The following is an 18021-nucleotide window of genomic DNA, read 5'->3' on the forward strand; positions in this document are numbered from 1 at the left end:
AGACTGCCCCCGAATCTGCCCTCCTCCACCACTTTTTCTGAATTTCTCCATGCCCTTCGGATTTCCTACTATATTCGCAGTAAATCTAACACCTAAATATTTATATATTTGTTTAGATTCTGATCTCGGAAATGTTGGATTTTTTTACTTCTTAGGTACAAATTCCAGCAATTTCCAACTAATCAACTGCGGCTGCACAGGGGCCTCCAGTGGGCCCACCTTCTCGCTCAATAAGTGCAGAAGTGGGACCCTGGGTGTCTCCTGCGTGCACTGGTGAGAAGAAACCTTGGTATGAGTAATTAGTGCATTTATTAGTTCTTTATGAAATTAATTTTTTTATAAAATATAAATATAGGATAAAATTCAAAAATAAATTTTTTATAAATTTTTTAAAAATATTTTTTTATTTTTTATTATCAGAATAATACTCCATTCCGTTTTAATTTATTTTCATTTTTAAAATATTTTTATTTTTGATAATATTATAATTATTTTGATCTTCGTTATAACAATTATGATTTCATAATTATTATAATTATATAATTATAATTGATATAATTATTATAATATAATATTAATAAATATTGATTAGAAAATAATTTTTATATATGATAGTGGTTAAGAAATGATTGTTATAATTATATAACAATTATGATTATATAGTTGTTATAATATAATATTGATTAAAATATAAATTATTTAACTTTCAAATATTGCTATCTTTTCCACCAAACACTACACTTCATCACATTGAGAGATTTTTAATTGCAAATTTAATTGGAAGTAGTTGAACAATTTCATGTAGGTTAACTGTTAGTAGGAGAAACAAAGAACATTTAAGTTATTCACGAGTTGAAGATATCAATAGCAACTTATCGGATAGAAGTTTAATTTTTGTGAATACTTGTGTGCCTCATCACTACTATGAAGACTAGACTTGTTGATGTGAAATGCTTGGCCAAACTTAGAACTTTCTCTTTGTCTTTGGCTTCAACTCATGAATAACTTAAATGTTTTTTATTTTCCTACTAACAGTTAACCTTCATGAAATGTTTAGCTATTTTCAATTAAATTTGCGATTAAAAATCTCTCTCAATGTGATGAAGTGTAGCGTTACTAGGGGAGAATGACAATATTTGAAATTAAATTATGTTATGTATTATAATTCAACTAGATTTACACGATGGAAGTAGTTTACAGAGGACCATGAATTAGAAATGAACCATATGTGTTATTGATAATGTGAGTCATCCACTTCTAATTCAATGAGATTATTTTTGGAAGTTATAACGATTATTGTAATCAATTAACTATGTTTAGTTGGAAAAATAAAATAATGATTATATTGACATTCTAATTTATATTGACATCCTCCACCATTTATAATAATTAACTTCAATAAATTATCAATTAAATTTATATAGCCAAAAATATTTAGTTGGTATTTTTTTTATCAACATTAAAGATGGATTATAAGAAAAAAGAGGGTGTGTATAATAACTTAGAGTAATTATTAAGTGCATGATAATAAAAGTATAAAATGCTGATGAAGAGAAGAAAGATGGCCGGAGGGAAAAAATAAAGTTTAAAAAGAAATATTAAATATATTTTTGAAATTTTAAATAAATTTTTATAAAAAGATATCAATTACTAATAAATATTTTTAATTTATTAGATAAACCTAACTGTAAATAAAACTTTAATCAATAAAAAATAAAAAGTATAGATAAAGTTTGATTAGAAAAATTATAAATTATCAATCCAATCTAACTTGGATAGTAAAAAATTAAAATTATAAATCAAATTTAATTTTGACTGATAAAAAATAAAAATCACTAGTCAAATCTAATTATGATCAGTCAAAAAATTAAAATTACTGACTAAAGTTAAAAATTATCGATCGAATTTAATTTTGACTATTAAATAATAAAAAACATAACAAAATTAAAAATTACTGAGCAAATCTAATTTGACTATTAAAAATTAATATTATCAACTAAAATATAAATCTCAGTAATTTTATTTTAACCAATAATTTTAAATATTTATTAGTCAAACTCATATGTTTCCAAAATAAATTAATGAAAGCATTTATACTTTAGACTTACAATTTCAATATTAATTGCAACACCACATCATACAAAAATTAACAAGGTTAAGTATTCTGACTTCTCTTTTACCTCTTAGATATTGAGTCATAGCTTCTTGAACAATCACCCTTTGCACTGCTCAAAAGATACTAACCTTGAACTCTAAACTCACACTATCAATGAGCTCAGAATGACACACATAATCCACTTCTAACTCATTGCTCGTTGTAAACTCTTTTTATCCTCATGTAAACTTGACTAAATTATAATATTGAACATAGTTTAACTTTCAAATATTGTTATTCTCCATCAACAACATTGCATTTCATCACATTAAGAGATTTTTAATTGCAAATTTAATGAGAAATTTTTAATTGCAAATTTAATTGGAAGCAGTTGAACAATTTCATGAAGGTTAACTATTAATAGGGAAAATAAAAAATATTTAAGTTATTCATAGGTTGAAGATATCAATAGCAACTTGGTGGATAGAATTTTTTGTGAACACTTGTATGCCTCATCGTTGCTACGAAGGCTGGACTTGTTGGTTTGAAATACTTGGTTAAACTTAGAGCTTTCTTCTTTTTTTATTTTTGACTTCAACTCATGAATAACTTAAATGTTCTTTATTTTTCTATTAACAATTAACTTTATGAAAATGTTCAGTTGTTTTCAATTACATTTGCAATTAAAAATCTCCCTCAATATGAAGTGTAGCACTATTGCTAGTGGAGAATGACAATATTTGGAAGTTAAACTAGGTTCGATATTATAATTCAGTTAGATTTACACGATAGAAGGAGTTTACAAAGGACAAAGACTTAGAAGTGGATGATGTGTGTCATTTAAGCTCTTTGATAATGCGAGTCATTCACTTCTAATTCATTATAGTTTTTCAAATATCTGTATGGATTGAAATGCGTTAAGGGGGAACTAGAAAAATCAATAATATCCCTCAAATCCCTCTCATGCTTGAAAGAAAAAAAAAAGATAGATAAAATTCATAAAAACAAGTTTACTAGAGCTACTGAAATCCTATAAAATTCATAGAAAAAAATATGAGAAGAAATAAGCTATATATAGGACATAGAAAATATTATTGTCATATATTTTAATATATTATCGAACAAATGAAACTTAAAATTTTTTAATTTTTTAATACATTACAACAACTTAAAATGCTTTGATGGGAAATAATGATCAAGAATAGGCATTATATTGACTCAAATCTCACTAGGAAGGGATTTCAAATTCTCACCAAACTCTGTTGCATAAAGCTGTGTATTCAACATCAAGTTTCAAACAATGGGACTGAGTTCTCAGTCTGCTCCTATCCAACTTCCTTGCTTCTTGCCAAGTAAAGAATCTCTGCAACATAGATTTTCTATTGCTCAAGATGAAAAATCCGATAAAATCTATATATATCTCCACAACAGTATGATATTATCCATTTTGGACTCAAACTTTTATGATTTTATTTTTGAACTTTACTAAAAATGTCTCATACTAATATAGATATCTTCCATCTTATAACCCCAGATCTTTTTCATGTATTTCAATGTGAAACTTTGATTATATTCCAACATATGATTCTAAGGCTCCATTGCTGGAGGAAACAAAGAAAGTGAACTATTATTTTTCCTGTCAATCAGTATATATCTTCAAAGATTATTTCTGCTTTGCAGATTCATCCCTTCTTCCTCTACAAGTTCTCATAGAATGGTCGTCTCTAACAAAGCAAGCACGGTTCTTCTTGCAGCCACTCACATTAAAAATCATCACTTTGAAAGTCGCCTCGTGAGTGAAATGCAAATTTGTTATCTTCAACTCATGAACAAATTCTAACGAGGAGTAAAAACTTCTATTTGATGAGCTGACATTGATATCTTCAATTCATGGATAACTTAAATGTTCTTTATTTCTCCTACTAACGATTAACCTTCTTGAAAATCTTGAGTTAGAAATGGATGGTGTGTGTCATTGTGAGCTCATCTATAATGTGAGCTTAGTGTTCAAGGTTAGTATCTTCCGAGCAATGCTAAGGGTGATAGAGTAAGAAATTGATGTTTTAATATCTAAGAGGTAAAAATAAAAGGTAAAATACTTGTTAATTTTTATTGCAGTTTCAATTAGTGTTGAAATGATAAGGCTAAAGTCTAAATGCTTTCATTACTTGTTAATTCCTTTCTAATTTTACAAGACATTGCTGTAACTCTAATCATGCCACTTTTGTGGTGGTTAAGTTGCTTAATTATAGTGTTTGTGTTTTTTCTATTATCATTTCTATTTCATCACTTTACTAAGCTCAAATCCTGAGGTGGCTGCGGGCCCTCTACTTTACAGAGCACAAGCGGGGCCCACTCGACCATGTGGTATATGCTGAATCAGTTAGTAACACGTCGGCTGGGCCCACTACTCCAGCAAATATTAAACCTTATGAAAAAAAAGAAAATAATTCTAATTTATGGTGGAATTGCCAAAGCAAACAAGGTTACTAGAGCTACTGAAATCCTATAAAATTCATCAAAAAAAAAAAAAAGAAAGATTATTGTCATATATTTTAATTATCCAACAAATGAAACTATATTACAATAACTCAAAATTTAAGAACATGTAGTATTTATTCTTTTAAATGTATTCAAATAATAAAAGAAAGAAGAATAACCGAAATTTTCAAAAAATATTAGACTACTCTTGAAATTGTTTCATGAATATCAAATTATTAAACTAAACTCACTAGATTTAAATCTTTCTTGATTTATATATCTCTATGCAACAACAGATACGGATAAATAAATAAATTATTAAACAAAACTCACTAGACTTACTCATCCTCTATCTCTATGCAACTACAGATATGGATAGATAAATAAATGAAGGAGGTTTTGCAAATACAAAACAACTTGGGCATATCGATCTAGCAAGACCAAACGAAATATAAACAAATCATGTAGAAAGACAATTGAGCTTGGCAATAGACCTGCTCAAAAAACACTCACTCCTAGAGGGCTCAACGACCGGCTGTGGTGCACAACACGCATCGCAAATGGGGGGATCCACTCAATTTGGCATCTTCATTTTCACTGTCATTGTCGTCGCTATCGGATCTATTATTTGCGCCGATCATGGAGCCCGAGGCACCGGTGAGGCAAGAGATGTGGTAGCCGTGGCAACAAAAGAAAACCACAACAGATATGTTTTGAATGTAAAATGGATCAAAACATAAGCAACATCTCCCACCTCCCCTGGTTTTGGACTTGACTACCATATGCTTTACATCATTGGCTGCCCTATCAGCTTTCGGGCTTGCTGCATCATCCTCCCTCTTCCTGTGCGCTGCTTCTTCTTCGATACCTAAGTAAACTGCTCGCCGAGCTTCTTTATAGTACTTGATCAAAAGGTTGACGCAGTCGGTCTAAAAACAGTATCACAAGTGAAAAACACATAAGCAAGACTCTGAAGAAAAAAAATTATAGAGGAAGACTGAGAAGGGCATTAGAAGTAAGTCAACCTTGAGGATATCATTGCATCCATGTCTTAAAGAAGTTTCTGTTCGATAATCCGTTACAATTTTGACAAGACGATCCCTCAACCTAAAGGCAATGAGATGCGAAAATTAGTGACAGTATGCGCAAGAATAACGACAGAGACAAGCCAGGACAGTATGTTGCAAATCATGTAATTGAAAGAGTTTCTAGCAGGCATTGGAGGAACAAATTATCATAGAAAAGGGAAAAAAAGGTGTGGATAATAAAGCTGGCAGCTGATAATTTAAAGTATCATTTTCCTCACCTTGGGATCTCTAACCCATCTGGAACCTTTTTGACAATATACAAAGGATCGAGATTACCAACAGTGTGCTCCAATAGCATTCCTATCTGCTCATGATGATTAAAGAAATGGCCATTAATTAATGTCACCTTGATATACAGGAATGTCTGAGTAAATTACTATTCCTTTTACACACCATTTCAGGCTTTTGGAGACACTGTTTGATTAACTCTTGCCATAGATCGTCATCATGCTGCTCGGTCACAAATTCTACAGCCTGCATGTAATTGAATGGTCAACTTATCTACTATGGGTATTCAACAATATGCTGATGCAGGGATAGGAAGCAGGAGAATTTGAAAACTAAATGCAGATGAGGGTAAGAAGAGCAGAAAGATTAGCTCTTAAGAACTAGATGCGGATACCTCTTCCATATCCTCCAACTTATTGATGATGACAGCAAGAGCTTGTTTTGCATTTCCCATCCTACCGAGGATAAATACTTGCTCTCTAACAAGTTCTTTTTTCATACAAATCTCATATGCCTGAGAAACGACAATCATTTATTGGCCAGAATAATCAACAAACAGTGCCGAGAAATAATGATAAACCTTTTCTAGTCTATAGTGCTGACTGCTGCGAAGAAATAGGAGTAACATCTTTGGTTCATATTCTGCATAAAGCTCAACCTAGTAACAAAAAAAGAAAAAACGTTACAGATGCACAGTACCCAATTAAAGTAGAAGCACAGAAGATGCTGCTTTACTAATTGTTGCTTGTTGGTCAATTGACCGCACCATTATCTTTTTGCTCAGTTTGTTGTGTAGCCAACTTAAAAGATAAAATGTTACTTGGCAACTGATTAATCAGATTCAGAAAAAAAAATTGCTTGAATGCTAGGCTGTAAATGAACCAAAGGTTCATGAGCAAGCTTGGTGTTCAGCTTGATAAAAACCTCTTTATATTCGTTCAATATTACACAAGGTCAACTAAATAAAAAAGCTTAAACAACTCGTTAAACTAAATGAACAAATTTAAACGCATGTGTTCAATTTGTTAATGTTCATGAATAGAAATTGTGGTCGAAGTGACTTATCCCAAGTGGTAAGCATAGAGACATGTGTTGCCTAAGGTTCTAAATTAGAGTCCTCTTAGCAACAAATAAAATCCCCCTTGGGGTCTGTTGACTGAGGTGCTGTCTCGGCAATGGAACCTCTTATCAACACAATGGAACCGTGCATCCAAAAAATCCCTTAGGGGGTTTTCTGACTATGGGATCGTTTCGGCGTAGTGGAACCTCTTATCAACACAATGGAACCGTGCATCCAAAAAATCCCTTAGGGGGTTTTCTGACTATGGGGTCGTTTCGGTGGTGGTGCCGGTCACAATAAAAAGTTTACCCGGACAATTTTTTTTTGCCCCCGGGGCATAGCTGAATTGATTACAATGGAGTAGAGTTGTAGAAGTGGACAAGGGTTCGAATCTCGGCGAAGCCGAGATAATGCCTTCCTCCGTCGTGGTCAACTGCAGCTTCTCGATTTACCTCCTTACAGATAGTCGTGGGGCCGACCGTGTGAGGCCGCTGGGGTGCAGGAATGAATAGAAATTGTGAATTGTTCATGACCTATATTCATCAATAAAGCTCTTATTGATATGGTAAATAAACAAACAAGCTCTCAATCAAGCTCGCTAACCAACTAAACAAGCTTAAAATATAAAAGATCCAACAATCAACCAAACTTAAATTGAGAGCTTGATAAATGAACCAAGCTCCAACTAATCTTGAACCAAGATGAAGCTCGTAAAAAAAAAATCAAGTCAAACTTAAATAACCATTTCAACAGATTGATTCATTATAGACTCAACTTGGCTTGACTTGATTACCTCATCACAAGCTTGAAGAACATAAAGTTTGACTCGGTTCGGCTCATTTACAACTGTAATGAATCTTAAATAGAAAATCACCTGCAAGTCATGAAAATCTTTCCCAGCTTGTGGATCATTCTCAAACAGTGCATGCAGGTATAAATGCACTAGGTGTCTCTTATCACACTTTTTACTTGTTCCTAAAAGTTGTTCAACAATTTCTGATGGAGGAATTATATCCCTATGTTGGATCAAGAGATTCACCGCTCTTTTTACTGTCTAGTAGCATAAGTTCTGCAACCTGTATGATGCAACAAAAAATAGGACATCCAAAGGCATACAGTAAGTAAACATCCAGATAATAATAATAATGATGATGATGATTAGTAGTAGTAGTAATAATATTATTAATAGAACAACTAGATATTGAATAAGTATAACCTACCATGGAAGGACATTCACATTTTCTTCAACTGCCCAACATTTTGGACCTCAAAATAGTGGCTTGTACACTAAATTATAAAAATTTTACTTTTAACCTAAGGAGCACACAGGACACCGGCAAAACACACAAGAAGTTTTTCATTTTAACCACATCTATCAATGTTCTTATTGATTAATAGATCAAAAATATTTAGAACAGCTACATAATTTCATATTAATCGATTTCAACTGTTCCTTGATTTCTTTTCTTATTACTACAACTGCATTGCATATATTTATTTTTATTTATACTTAACATAATATATTTGGTTTCTTAAATTTCAGTTTACAGTTATACTAGTTACCGTTATCAATTAGCACAATATCATAGCTTATAGGTAAATAACATATACTAAGAAGGAAACTTAACTTGAATATGACTGATAATTTCATCTCACTTAATTGAGATAATGCCCTAAAAGCTAGCTATCGATGTAAACTAGAGTATAGTATAATCATTCTTTACACTTGCATATTTAATTTTATTTATACTTAACATAATATATTTGGTTTCTTGAATTTCACTTAACAATTATATGAGTTACCCTTATCATTTAGCACAATATGTTCATAGGTAAATAACATATACTAAGGAGACAACTTGAATATGACTGATAATTTCATCTCACGTAATTGAGATAATGCCCTAAGATAATTTTTCATCTCACTTAAATACTGATGTAAACTTAAGAATATAGAATAATCATTCTTTACACTTCCTATCTCTAGCATTAGAAATTAAATTATCATATATGTTTTATTACATCAATACAGGTGCTAGATTCCTTTTATCTCTGAAACCCATCAGAATATCTAGGGAATCTATCATTATTTTTTTCCTAAATCAATAAAAATCACAAGCAAATATTTCCTCTTTTCTTTATGTTTTCTCCATTAATTATCTTATTAAATAAATATCATCTGTAGTTCATCTTCCATGCATGAAACCAACTAAACTTCAAAATTTTGTTTCATCTCTTATTGTCCTCAATCACTTTTTTTTCAATGTTTCATGGTATGGCATCAATTTATACCCTCTATTGTTAGAAATTAGAACCACATTGACCTATATTTTCAGAAAAATATACTTAAAACACTTCTTTATTCATTCCTCAAACATCTTAATTCTGAACGATTTAATTAACCAAATATAGCTTGCCCTTCTGCATTCTTTCAAAGTCTTTCAACGGCAATATCATTCAGACATATTTGTATGTACCTTCATTTCTTAACTTTCTTAATCTTATTATCTAATATAACAAATAAAGCTACAATTTCTGAATTTATCATAATTGTTTCTCCAAAATTAGATATTCTATTTAGTGCTCATTAGATCATGTTTCTTCATCATTTATCATCAACAAAAACCTTTCAATTTTCATATTTAAGTATCTAATATTTTGTTCTCTACATTTTATTTAACTCTAATAATATGACATATCTCTCCATTTTATCTAGATTAGCATAGCTCAACCAGTCACTTTTAACCATTATGTTGATTTTGCCCATTATATTCTCTTATCTACTAGTTTTCTCAGTGATTCTAGGAGGAAATTACTGATAAATGAACATTGTACAAGTCTATGTGAGCAGATATCAAACTGTGATCTAATCTAAGTAATCTGCATAATTGTAAAAACACTCCCAAAGAATAAAGTTGTAAACCATAAGTGATGATTACCAGAAGAACTGGAATTTGAACATACAAGTGAGAGGACATGCTTACTGTGTAGTACATTAGTTTCTCTTACCGAGGAGTAAGTTACCATACCTTGTCGTGTATAACGTCATGTAGACTATGTTTTTCAATAAAGTAAAAAATCTCAGGCTTCATTAGCTGTAATAATAAACAGAGAAAAGAGATTAAAAAGAACCCAAATTGAGCTTAGTGATCAATGTGACCAACTGTCCAGTTGGAATGCACATTACATGAATAATTAGTTACAAACGCTCATATTCTGTAGAATGGTCTACTTACATCTGCATATAATGCAAGGGCTTTTTCATATTGGGTGTTGATGATATACAATTCAGCTAATGCCTGCCACAAAGAAAATAGAATGTTAATTTGAAAATTAATAATAATTAATAAGAACAATACAGTAAGTTGTTAATTTACCTCCTTTAGAAAGTCAGTCGCAGATGAGGTATTAATTTGTGGTTCAATTGCAGATATAACAGGTGTCGAGGAATACAATGTACTTGGCCAGGATTTGACAGTTGTCAATAGAAGTTTGTGGAAAGACGGATTTGCAACCAATGAAACAAGCGCAACCTACATGGGCCAGAAATTTTATTGTAAAAAAGTAATTATTTGACAGACTAATCTCTTGAATGAATTTGCAAATAGCACAAAGATTTGTCAATATATTTGTGACAAGATTCATTCTGTAAAGCTTCAAGCCCGTAGCGCAGGCTGGCACATGTAAAAAGTTCAGCCAACATATTACTTACTATCTTCAGCAAGTTAAGAGAAATAAGTAACCCAAAGTCCCATAGCAAAAAGAGTTTATTGTTGAACATTTAGCAAGAGCTCCATGATACATTTCAGGTTCTATTTTTGGCAAAAATAAATGACCATGCCAATACAGGCTGAAAAACCCTTTTTGGGGGGACATAGATTGGACATACGTACCTCATAAGCAGTATCATTCAGTTGTGGATTTTCAATTGGTATGTAAGGAACTAGAACAGGAAGCTGACGAAGATGAGCAAAGTGGAAAACCCATCTGCTTGGAAAAACAATAGTGTTACTAAATTGCAAAATAGTTATGCTAGCACAAATGGAGGTTTAGTAAACCTTTCCCATGCTGAAGCAGAACCTCGAAGTATCTTAGGACATAAAGATGCAGCCTCTGCATACTTCCTTTCAACAATCAAATGGTCAAGGTACCTTGAACCCACCTGACTTGCAAGTTATATTCACAAGCTTCTTAATGAATAAGATTCAAATTTCCTCAATATGAGATGATATAAAAAATATGAGTTGAACAAAGAGATTAGCCAGAACATGAGAGAGATCTTAAAAGCTAGGATAACAAACATGACCTATAATGGAATATAATAGATGTGTTCAGGTCAAGAACAAAGAAAGAGTCTTGTCATGGAAGCCTAGTTAGAGAGAACTGCATCAAGTGTTTAACATCCCAATTGCACAATGCATATATGAAACACAATCAAGCATCAACAATGTAACCTTTAACTTTTCTTGCTTCCATTCATACATGTTACTGCCAGAATAATATTTCTACAATAAAAATTTAGAAATCTAGATAAATGGGCAAGATCTATGAATTTACCAGTAAATTGACAACCGATTCCACATCAATAAGAAATTTTTAATGGAACTGAAACGATCCTCTCAATTTGTAGTTCAGATGATGAACGTTTTTCTCAAAAATGTAAACATGGAAAGATTTCATACATGCTAGATGATTTCCATTCTGAGAAAAGCACATCAATAACTTGAAGACTGCACAAACTCAACTAGCACAAAAGCTATATGATAACTTGGAAGTTACTGCTATCAAACATGATCTTATCATGATTTTACCAAACAATAAATGTCATCTTGTTGAAAAATATAAAGAACCCTAGCTTCTTTTTTGAGTTAATTTTTCTTTTGTTCTCATAGATAAACTGTAATGACCAATGTACTTCACTAGTATGATATGATCAAGACAAAAAAATATAATTTTCTAAGGAGAATATCAAATATAATCTTCTAATTAGACAAAAAAACAGTCCACAAATATCCACGAAGGGTATAATATCAAATCAATTTGCATGAATCAACCACCATGGAACCAATTTTTAGGTGTTCAATTAAAGAAAAAAAAATCAGAGCATAGAATACCTCATCAAGAAGCTCTGTTCGTCCTTGCCTTGCTTCAACTGCAGCTAATGCTTTCTCATGCCAACCATGTTGAAGAAGCCAAGAAATATGATCTTCGGCATCTCTAGCATGCATAAATGCATACAAAGCAACGATTACTTACTATTTTGTCTACACATGAAAAATATGAAATCGTATATTGTGACACTGACTCCACTGATAATAACAAGGTTTGCAAACACACCGAACTCCAACCCATAAAGCATAACACCAAACTTTAAACCACTATTCAAACTCTGCCACTTTAACTTGTTACCACATCACAATTGGGAAGCTACCTTCATCAGAAATAAGCAATGGGTACAACGTAAAAGTTGGCACTACAGATCACATGCTGGGACAATCAGCATGAGATGGTTCGACTGGACAAGGATGTCGAGGATTCAAGCGAAAAGAATGCGACAACTTCAGTCAATTAATCAATTCCATATGCTATAAGGTTATGCTTTCAGCAATATGAGTAGCTTTGCCAGGCAATACTTCTTAACTGGCTTAGCAAACATAGCTACAGGCTCAACCAATGTATCAAAATTGAAAAAAGGTACAAAATAGAAGCAGAAGTCACCAATTCTATCAATTAGGCCCAAATTTTAACATTTTAAGAGATTCCTAACCTTTAAAACTTTGCCCACTAGCGAAGAACCAAGGATCAAGTCTCACAGGGTTTAATTATATGAAAATCCTCACCATTAGCTCTTGAACAGTTCAGAATCAATTTTCTAGAGAACAAGATTATATTGGAGGAAAAAAACCACAAACCTAGGCCTTGCAATTACAACATCCTTGGGAGAAACTATGTAGTATAAAGGCTCATCACCAGCAGCCCACTGACCACCAGAATAGCTACTTCCTATATTTGTAAGAACAAGCAAAAGATAAGGTAAGTCCAAATCATATAGATGTTTGTATAACTTCATAAGAAATTGTAAACCTGAGAAAGGAACATGGGCAAGGGCGTAATCCTTTGCTTTATAATGTTCATAACCATGGACAGGCAAAGCATCCGTTGTTAGCTCATCATTTTTCCATGAGACAATTCGTACCTCCGGTCTCTGTGCAGTTCCCTGTAGAAAAGTTTTGGTAAGAATAGGTTGTGAGAGGGTTAAGTGATTGAATCTAGTCTTGCACATAATAAAAACCCTTTATAGTCTACTAGATACATTAAACACTGCAGAGAAAGAATAAGAAATAAATAAAATTTTCTTAAAGAACAAAATGAAATGGACCAGAAAACAACAACATGCAATTTCTGGTTTTATATTTCAGGAAAAGATACACTAGTAAGTCCTCAATCTAGACATCTACTTCTTGAATCATACATCTTGCAGAAATATATCTCTGTAGAAATGGAATATAGATCCTCTATGGTAATTTACTGTTAAGTATTATATGATTTTCAAATGGCATACTATTTTTCTGGGATAACTACAATTGTTTATATTACAATCTAAAATTTAACAACTATAACAATTCATGAATATTGGAATTTTAAATTTGGATTATCTTCAGATATGTGTGAAATGTGGTTCCTACATGCTTGGCAATATTGGTATCGGTTTCGGTATTGGATGTTCCAAAAACATAGGTATCAAGATTGGTAAGATCGGAATTGACATGAAAAAAGTTCCAAAATAGAGAAAAATATATTTAAAAATAATAATAGCAAACATTCTTTTAAACAATTTGATATTATTATTAGATTGATAAGTATGTATGACGTGTATATATATTTTGTATATTAGTATGATTGATATGCATCGCATATACTAGTATTGTTATTACATTATTCTTATACACTATTACTAATACATCACTTAAACAATTAATATAACTAAATAATTAATAATTATGAGTAAGAAGATTTGAAATCATGATTAATCAGTTTCCTTAATAATGGGATATTATAAATTAAAAAAAAACAGATAAACAAATAATGTAATAATAAAATTATTAATAGCAATTGAATACAAGTTGATTATAGTTAATATAATTGATCATATAATAATTTTATTTTATTTGATAAATAATTATTATATTTAATGGGATTATTATGTCTAATAAGAAATTTGACATTATACCTAAAAAAACAACAACATTATTTCAATTAATCTTGACGTCCCAAGGGGTGTTGAGTGTTGTATGACGCTCCCGAGACATGCTTAAGTTGGTTACTGTGGGGCAGAATTGTGCAATGGGCAAAGGTCGAATCTCGACGAAGCCGAGGCAATACATGTATTTACCTCCTCACAGATGGTCGTGGGGCCGACCATATGGGGTCAACCGTGTGGGGCCGTGGGGTTGGCAAATTCCATGCAGAGTGTTGCATGACATGTAACATATCTATATAATTGACACAAAAGCATTGTATATACCAAGTACTATAGAGTTTCAGTAATTTATTAGAATGATAAGTTTCAACCTTACTGGCATACAATGAGTTTCAGTAAATTATCAGAATGATAAGTTTCGACTGTAACGCTCAACACAATACTAGATTTCAAACCGTGATATAAATTATAATTATTTACTTACAATTTAAATAGTAATTAATCAAACTTATTCACTAATATAATATGTATAATATATTTACCTATAGTTAATAATGGCTTATAAGTTATTTACTTATAACATATATGACTGACTATATTTCATTATAGAAATACCTTAGGATTATGTGCACAATCCCATAAAGTCTTGAGTTCCAACACTAAAACCCATCACAAGAAACTCGCAACTCGTAATGCAAACATAGACATCCAAATCGGTGATGATGGCTTCCTTATCGATGGCAAATCGCAGCTAAAATCCTTTGCATGCTCCCCTAAATCCTCTTTTGAGCTTATCTAGTTGATTCCTTTATGAGTTATGAGACTTCTCCAACCATAATTACATGGTACATTTGTGAAACCTCACAATACTCTCGGCACCTTGTGGCACAATGTAACTTTCGGCGTCGCTTCAGTTTTGTGTTCCAGTCATAAATTAAGAAAAAACTTCGTAATAATAAAAGCAAATTCAGGACATATTTACAAATTGGTTTCTTAAATGGAACTTTATTACAGGTCCAAGTTTCAACTAGACTACCAAGGTGCACAAAAATAGCAAAACTAAGACTACTAATTGTGTTGCACAAAGGAACACCAGATAGTCAAATTATCCAAAGAATTAATATAAGTGAAATATCAAGGGAAGACACTGAAATATCAAGTACGCTCTTGATGAAACTGGCAGTAAAATATTTTACCTGCCTGGCAGGTGGACCACTGCTGAAGTCTTTTTCTCCATTTTCCCCTTCCGGAATGTAAGCAAGTACAACCAGATTATCACCAAAGGGAGCAATGCCAGATATATAGTAGCTAGTCTGAAAAGATGCTACAATATCCACATACTTTGTACTAGTTATGGATAAACTTCTTTGCAGCCCATTTGCTCCACTTGGTTGGTTGGTCTTAATTGCTGCAATTTTAACAGATGTTCCCCAGCCAATAACCAAGAGTGTGTCAGCCTAGACATGTAAAAGGCGTGCTTAGAATGTAGACACTTATAGATTTAAGACTGACTACTATTAACCATCTATAATTTCAGGGAAATTAAATCTTATAACAATTTCTATTTTTTAATTATTAAAAGGGAAATAAACTACTTAATGCAATAATGATTTGGCATCATCATCGAGAAAACCTTTTGCAACTTCATTAGAGCCCCTCCCCTAGATGACTTACCGAATAAAAAGGCCTGATCCTTCTGAAAGTCACACAAGAAAGTCACATGCATAACTAAAAATTTAGGAAGCAAAAACAACTTCATATCTGAAATGAAAATGAATAACAAAACATTTATCAAACATAACAAGACTTAATCATGTGTCTTCTTCAGTCATGACATCTCCGAATATGCATCCACCGCCTCAGGTGGAAAGACATATACAAGGCAGATAGAGTAGCTTTTAACCTTTCTGGGCCTCAAGTATTGCTACCATAATAAATAAACCGACTTAGTTGATCCATTTATAAGAGACAAGCATCGATTTACTATTAGAAAAATGCCTAATATATTGTTTGCAACAAAGTTTGCAGCAAACCATTCTGTCCAATATACACAATTCTCAAGCTAACTTAAGTACTTCTCTATTTACACTTCCTTTGAAAAAAGACTGGATAAGAATGAAGTGATGTATCATTCTCAACAAACCTGCCAGACCAAGTGAGGAAGTAAAAGCTCAGGGCGTGGACTTCCTCTCGGTCTCTCAATAAAAGTGATGCGTTGATTATTTGCCATGTCATAAATTTTCACCCCTGCATCATTTGCCCAAGCAATTAGGTTTGTTCTCCATTTGACAGCATGTATCGGACCTTCACCATCATGAAGAATCTAGATGGGAAAATATAAAAACAAATCCTCAATATTATAGCTTTTTTAATGGTGTGATAACAGTATAAGCGATGTTGGAACACCAGATACACCTGTTTACTGTATCCAAACCAATTCTTCATATTCAGAAAAAGTTGACCAGCCAAACCGCCCGTAACAAATCTCCTCGAAGGTTTGCGTGAAAAATCAGGGTCTAGAGCTATCGTCTTCATAGGGCGATAGTACTCAAATTTTAATTTCTCATCGGTAAATAGACCATTTATTACTACAGTTCCATCATCTGAACAGCTACCAACATATTCACCTTCCGAATCAAAGCTAATGTCATTGACGGTGGCTGTGTGAGCAGTGCATTCTTTGACCTGCAAAGACTTATTAGAAATTAAAACAATAAGAAACAAACACATAGATTTGACGTACGTTAACAAATTACTTATGCATAATTTATTTAGAAATTATTTCAAAACTTAATTCTTCGATCATATTTTGTTTAGTGTAAAAGAAGGAAAATAGTCACACAAAAAAATCCAGAATTGCAAATTAGTACCATGGATCAATGACCAAAATTTCAAACCTCTATATATAAATAAAAATATATATCCTTCTAATTTAATCAACTGAGTAAGGAATCAAGTGAGATAGGTAGCCTAAAAGCCGCCAAGAAAAGAGAATTGAACTGTATCCGACCTGATTTCCCTGGAAATCCAAGATGTGAACGGTGCCATCATGAGTGCCGAGGGCGATCATACGCTCTGCGACGGCGATGGAGGCGGCGGCGTCGTTGGAGAGGAGGGACGGCACGCTGCCTCCCAACCGCTGGTACTTCAGCCTGGGCTCCTCCTCTTCCTCTCCCTCCACCTCTTCTTCCTCCTCTTCGGCGTCGTCCTCCTCCCTCTCGTCGTCCCCATCGACGCCGTTCTCGGAGGGCTGGCTCGACGCCATGGTTGCCGTCGAGAGAGATCCGATCGCAGTGTTCTCTTCTCCTCTGGCTCCCTGGACGATTCGCGTGGATTCGAAGGGTGGTGGTCAGGCGATTCCCGGTGATCAAGCCAACTCGATCGAGAAGGGAGGAGAGGCGAACGTCTCGAGCTCAACAAAAGGGAGAGGCCAAAGGCAACGAACAACGGGAAGGCCAACAAACAGAGGCTCCATTTCTACTTTTAGACCGTGGCCAGGTGGCCCATGCCCTGGCCCATACAGGCTACAGCCTCCCGACGAATCATTCACTTGCGCGTGGTGAGGATGTGCAGTACGATTTCATTAATTAACGAAGGATCGTCGTCGTATTTAAAAAATATTTTCGATTTTATATTTCGGTATATATTCTAGTTTTAAATTAAGTTTTTATATACTTAAATAATATTTTGAGTAATTATTTTATACATAATTTTAGAAAGCAAAATTATAATATATAATTATAAAAGGACCAAAATGGCCCCCTGTTTTATAAATTTTTTTCAAAAATTATTAAATTAAGAAAGAATTTAGTAGAGGGCATGTTTGGTATAATAGTTTTGTCAAAAATCACTATAGGCCATAACTTAT

At 32.8% G+C, this 18021-nt stretch overlaps 1 pseudogene; it reads right to left on the bottom strand.

Moving 5' to 3' along the window:
- Positions 1–4926: 4926 nt before the first annotated feature.
- Positions 4927–17457, bottom strand: LOC141847566 (vacuolar protein sorting-associated protein 41 homolog; annotated as a pseudogene).
- Positions 17458–18021: the final 564 nt, after the last annotated feature.

Source organism: Curcuma longa, chromosome 16, assembly GCF_044706935.1.
Source record: "Curcuma longa cultivar G26 ecotype Majalengka, Jawa Barat chromosome 16, ITB_CL_G26_1.1, whole genome shotgun sequence".
In the NCBI taxonomy this organism is placed as follows: Eukaryota; Viridiplantae; Streptophyta; class Magnoliopsida; order Zingiberales; family Zingiberaceae; genus Curcuma; species Curcuma longa.